Here is a 6,010-nt window from a genome sequence, read left to right on the forward strand (position 1 = left end):
CACAAGCAAATACAACTGCTAAAAGCTCTTTTTCAGTAGTAGCATAATTTCTTTGAGCATTGTCTAGAGTCTTACTAGCATAATGAATAATATTTAATTTTTTTTATCAATTCTTTGTCCTAGAACAGCACCTACAACATAATCACTAGCATCACACATAATTTCAAACGGTAAATTCCAATCAGGTGGCTGAACAACAGGTGCAGAGACTAATGCTTTCTTAAGTATTTCAAATGCTTCTACACAATCATCATAAAAGACAAATGGTATACCTTTTTGCCATAAATTAGTCAGAGGCCGAGAAATTTTTGAGAAGTCCTTAGTGAACCTCCTGTAAAATCCGGCGTGACCAAGGAAACTTCTTATACCATTGATGTCCTTGGGACATGGCATCTTTTCAATAGCATCGACCTTGGCTTTATCAACTTCAATACCTCTTTCAGAAACTTTATGCCCCAAGTCAATACCTTCATTAACCATAAAGTGGCACTTTTTCCAATTCAAGACAAGATTAGTTTCTTCACATCTTTGCAAAACTCGATCAAGATTGCTCAAGCAATCATCAAAAGAGGAACCATAGACGGAAAAATCGTCCATGAAACCTCACAAATCTTTTCACAAAAGTCAGAGAATATAGCCATCATGCATCTTTGAAAGGTAGCAGGTGCATTACATAAACCAAAAGGCATACATCTATAAGCAAAAGTACCAAAAGGGCATGTAAAAGTAGTCTTTGATTGATCTCTAGCCGACACAGGTATTTGAGAGAAATCAGAATAACCATCTCGAAAGCAATAGTGTGTATATTTGCATAATCTTTCTAGCATTTGATCAATAAAAGGTAAGGGGTAATGATCTTTCTTAGTAGCTTTATTTAATTTGCGGAAATCAATTACCATCCTATAACCTGTAATAATTCTTTGTGGAATCAATTCGTCTTTATCACATTAGGAACAACAGTAATACCTCCCTTCTTAGGGACACAATGGACATGACTTACCCACTGACTATCAGCAACGGGATAGATTATACCTACCTGCAGAAGCTTGAGTATTTCTTTTCTTACCACTTCTTTCATTTTAGGATTCAGACGTCGTTGAGGATCACGAACTGGTTTGGCATCTGCTTCCAAATTTATTTTATGTTGACATAGAGTGGGACTAATGCCCTTAAGATCATCAAGAGTATATCCAATAGCAGCACGATGCTTCTTCAGAGTTTTCAATAATCTTTCTTCTTCATACTCTGAAAGGTTAGCACTAATAATAATATGATATATCTTCTTTTCATCAAGATAAGCATATTTAAGATTATCAGGCAACAGTTTAAGCTCAAACACGGGATCACTCTTGGGTGGAGGAGGATCCCCTAAGATTTCAACAGGCAAATTGTGATGCAGAATAGGTTCCTGTTTAAAGAAAATTTCATCTATTTCCCTTCTTTCATTCATGAACATATCATTTTCATGGTCTAGCAAATAGTGTTCTAAAGGATCACTAGGAGGTACGGCAATAGAAGCAAGACCAATAATCTCATCCTTACTAGATAATTCTTCCTCACAATGTTGTTTTACTAAATTTAGAGAAATCTTTCCCTAATAATAAAGCACGGATGAGTCTCTGAGTTCACCGTCATAGTGTTTTTGCATAACAAACCCTATGATATTAAGTAGTTAATCCGCAATCCAATAAATCTTTACCTACTAATAAACCAGCGATTGCCTCTGGTCATACGTCGCCGACTATTTTGCAAAAAAGTCCCCCTGTTCCTGAGAAATTAACCCGCAGTCCTACTTAAAGTGTGGATAACGTTTCAATTTTACAAAGAAACCCCTCTAATCCCGGGCCCGAACCGGACCGCGCCGTCGCCCGCAGCTCCCTCCTGTGGGAGCTCCCCTCGCGCCCGCAAGCCGCCTCGCCGGCGACCCCACACCTCCGCCACGCCCCGCCGCCGGCGACCTTCCCCACTGGATCTCCGGTCGCTCCGCCACCTCGCCCCTCTCCCTTCTCCTCCTTCTTCTCGATCTCCTCTCACCTCTCTTCCTCTTTCTCGCTGGACAGGACCTCCATGGCGCCGCTGGACCTCAATCTCGCTGGATCTGGCCGCCTCCACACCAAATCCGCCGGAAATGGATCCTCCCTGGCCAGATCCGCCCGGATCCGACCGGGCCCCGCCGTCGTCGCCACCGGAGCACCGCCCCGCTCGACCTGCAGCGCCACCTTCCACCGGCAGCCCCCAGTCTCGGTCGCCACGCGATCATGTGGATGATGCTCGGCGTGTCCCTGTAATTGCCGGCTACTGCCACTCCCCGCCCCTGTTCAATTAAGCCAATGCTTGAAATTTTGGTTTAGACTGACCTGCTCTTCAATCCTTGCTGATTTGTGGTTTTGAGACCCACCCAAGCAGGGTCTGCGTTCATGAGGAGAACCTGCTGTTCCTGGAGGCCTGGCAGACAGTCGATCCCGCTGCTACCACAAGTACGCTTTGTGACGAGCTGGTCAACACAAGGGAGGAGACATATGATTCCACTTGTGCAAAGTCTGCCTGTACTGCTATCCATATTGCCCCATAGCAATACAATTTATCTACTGCCTCAATAGCTCACTTCTGCAAGTCATAACATGACATTTAATATTTTAGAAAGTACAACCGAGTTTAATAAGTGGATCAAATGCAGTTGTCATGCACCTCCTTTGGTTGAATCTGAATTCTGTTAGAAACATGGCAAACCACCTAGATATGCCATTGATCTGTACAAAACTGAGAGATTTTGTGTTTTTACAGTTCTTTTGTGCTCTGACCGAATTTGCTTATCTGACATTTTTTCAGATGTTGCAACCTTGGGCGATCGGTTCATTGGATTCTTGAAACCAATGCCTTTTCTGAAGTAAGTCTGGCATGCAAGGTGCCTTCACGGTTTATTTCCAAGATGGCGCTGGGATCTCGGGGACGTGCCAGACGGCGTTGCGTTCCTGCACCTTGGGGATGGCTTGGGTCGAATTCTCCTCCATGCAATCTTGTGCTCCTTTGGTATGTGTGGCTTCTCCCATCTTCCTCATATTTTCTTCTGCTCACTGCTGTAGCCTCACTATGCATCCTGGAGCGACACCATGTATTCTAGAGCTGCTACATGAACACAATGAAACACCTGACCTTCAAAGAAAATGATACAGCTGGCCAATTTGGTTTGGAGTTTGCAGGAGGCTTTCAGATGTTTTTCTATGTTACATACCCCGCGTTAGCCAACAAAATAAGTCGATATTCTGTATGGATATAGGATTTGCATATTTTCTATTGTTTCTAGCAAATACAGACTAAGTCTCTGATTATCTGCAGGGTGTTTCTAATCTTTCTGCCTTCTAGCGTAAATAGAGGTATGGTGCCTAGAGTTCAACTATTTATCCTATGTAGTATAATTGACATTTAAGTTATACAACCTTTCCAGATTTCTCAATATCATGCCTAGAGCTTATAATCCTTTCTTTGAAGATCCATAGCCAGACTTTGAAACTGTTACACATACATAAATTAAACTAGCTGCCTATAGTATGAGTATTATATAGATTTGTATGTATGTGGTTACTTTGTTCTGTGGCAAAAGGGTTCAAGGCTAGCATTTTTTTAAATATAGCATATTCATATAAATTTTCTTGCAATTCTAACTATGAAATCCACATTCATTCGGTAGTTTTTCTGTAACAATATAAATGATCTTTCAGTCGCAATGCCAGTATTTAGAACTAAATTTGATGGGCCTAAATTCCCCTTGGACCCCCACCCCCTCATTATATTCCTATATCTCCAATCTCCTTTCTCCACCGGCTATCACAGAATAGAGATCACATCATGAATTTATTTTTTGTCAGAGATGTTCTCCCATCGCTATTGGCTGTCAAATTTTGGATGCAATCCGTCCGCATGTCGGCACAATCAGCAGAACAAAGCAGCTACCATGATTTGCCCATTGATCTCTTGGAGTGATTCAAACCTGCAAGCACCAGGGTAAGAAGTTTCGGTTTTCTTATTAATGGAACTGATTTTGTAAGGTTAGAACAATGTCAGTTTGCTTTTATGTTGGTTTTCTAATTTCTACATATTCCTTTCTTACGGATTCTGCCTTCAAGGAAATCTAATTATCTAGGTAGTATGGAAAAGCAAGCAAATTATATAACTATTTGGGTATACTCATGCTCTGCTATGTCAGATTGAGGAGAAATAATTATTTTGTTCACCCATCTTATTTTTTCCCACGTAATGACTCATGCCCTACTATGTCAGATTGAGTGACTCCTGCATATGATGACTGAAGAATTTTTCATCAATTTTCCAACCTGAATTAGATACAGAATTTGGGAAAAGAGGAGTCCAGGCTCTGATGAACACACCGTCTTTCCCAGGTAACTAATAGCTGGCACCTCTACATTTACGTTATATCAGGCCAGCGCCACAAAGTCCCTGTATGCGTCTGCCTGCCTACATTGATGGGCGATCCGGTCGCAAAAAAATGGATAAAAATATACATCAGTTTGTCAAAATACATGTTGGTTATCTTACGAACGATTATAGCTATTGCCAGAGTACAAGCAAATATGTTACAATTTCCTTGAAGGAAACTTGTATTATGATTATTACATTTTGATCTTGGAGCTATGGTCGACTTTAGTAGATGGTTACTTTAGTCTGCACCAGTCAAATATTTTCTAATTACATGTCTGAGCACCATCGGGATAACCTGATTATTGTGTCACAAGCTTGCTATTTCTATTTGTGCAAATTCTGTAGTTATTTCAGTGTTCTGCATGATGCATAAGTTTTTTCACAACAGAAAGAAGTGGATGTACAACTTGATTCTGCTTTATTATTTAGTACCAGTTAACTTTGTAAATCCCAGTTTCTCTAGTATTGTAACTGTCAAATCGTCAAGTTAACCTGATTTTTCTCTTTGGACAGCTTGCAATTTGTAATATTATGATTTTCCTTTTGCAGAAACCACTTCAACTAGCCCAGGACTGTGTCTATTAGTCCTCCGGTATTTCTTGAGATGACACATTGTATGATAGGTAACAAGCAACTGAAGCAAGAAGATTTTTTAAATTTCTTGGAAAGTATAACCACCTTAACCCAGGATGCAAGATGAAGGATCCAATATGTCAGGACCAACGAGGGAATTGCAGTATGTCAGAACCAATGAGAGAATTGTAGAGCTTCATATTAAGTTTATTTTAGCTGCTTGCCCGCTTCAAGTGTCTAGATTACAGGAAACATGTTTCTTTAAGTGACAAACCTGGATACCAATTTATTCAAACTATTATATTTCTTATAGAAGTAATGCAATATATTCTCTCTCTTGTGCCTATTTGAAATACCGTTGTGGGTCTGTACTTTGCATCTCATATTGCAAGGATAAAACATTGTATGCATACTCTCTCTCTTAACTGTAGCAAGCATGGAGCAGGAAAGAGTGATGAACCTTCTAATATGGATATTGTACATGTATGAGCTACGGGTCACTATTGTTTATCATATGGATTGTAGATGTAGCAACATTGAAATTTATAACATATCCTCAAATTTCTTCATTTTAGCATTTATGATATACTAGAGCCAGGAAAAAAATAGAATAAAAATGTTCATTAGAGAAATATTATAATTGACGATTGTGTGTCAAATGGCAGTGAATTTATATCTATGTGTGGGATCTTGATGAAAGATTACATGCAGAGTATAGAAGTGAAAACCAACATTTTTCTAGATGAGCTATTACTAGAGGAGATATATATTTCTAGCTAAAGTTAACATTGCTAAAATATTCCACTAGGTGGCAACTCCAGGGCAAGAAGCATACATGTAAGCCTATTCGGAAATGTCTAGAAATGTTGAAGCTTCAGCGCCGCGCTCCAGCTTTCGTGGAACTTCCACACCGTTTCGGATGTGATGGTCAGCTTCTGTTGGTTGAGGGGTTCGTCATGAATATAGCATAGGCCGACGATGGGGAGGTAGTCTATACCAC

The 6,010-nt window shown here is 40.2% G+C and overlaps 1 long non-coding RNA gene across 5 annotated transcripts; it reads left to right on the forward strand.

Annotated features, from left to right (window-relative positions):
- Positions 1 to 1,820: 1,820 nt before the first annotated feature.
- LOC125514891 (uncharacterized) lies at positions 1,821 to 5,356 on the forward strand. 5 transcript variants are annotated; one of them, XR_007286657.2, is made up of 8 exons: positions 1,822 to 1,977; positions 2,061 to 2,284; positions 2,407 to 2,477; positions 2,830 to 3,030; positions 3,337 to 3,374; positions 3,867 to 4,002; positions 4,279 to 4,397; positions 4,987 to 5,356. It is a non-coding gene; the product is annotated as an uncharacterized LOC125514891 (long non-coding RNA). The 5 variants fall into 5 exon arrangements; XR_007286655.2 differs by having other exon boundaries at positions 1,821 to 1,977; positions 2,061 to 2,546; XR_007286656.2 differs by having other exon boundaries at positions 1,821 to 1,977; positions 2,407 to 3,030.
- The last annotated feature ends 654 nt before the right edge of the window (positions 5,357 to 6,010 follow it).

This window comes from Triticum urartu, chromosome 6A, assembly GCF_056163025.1.
Source record: "Triticum urartu cultivar PI428250 chromosome 6A, HENAU_Tu73, whole genome shotgun sequence".
Lineage (NCBI taxonomy): Eukaryota > Viridiplantae > Streptophyta > Magnoliopsida > Poales > Poaceae > Triticum > Triticum urartu.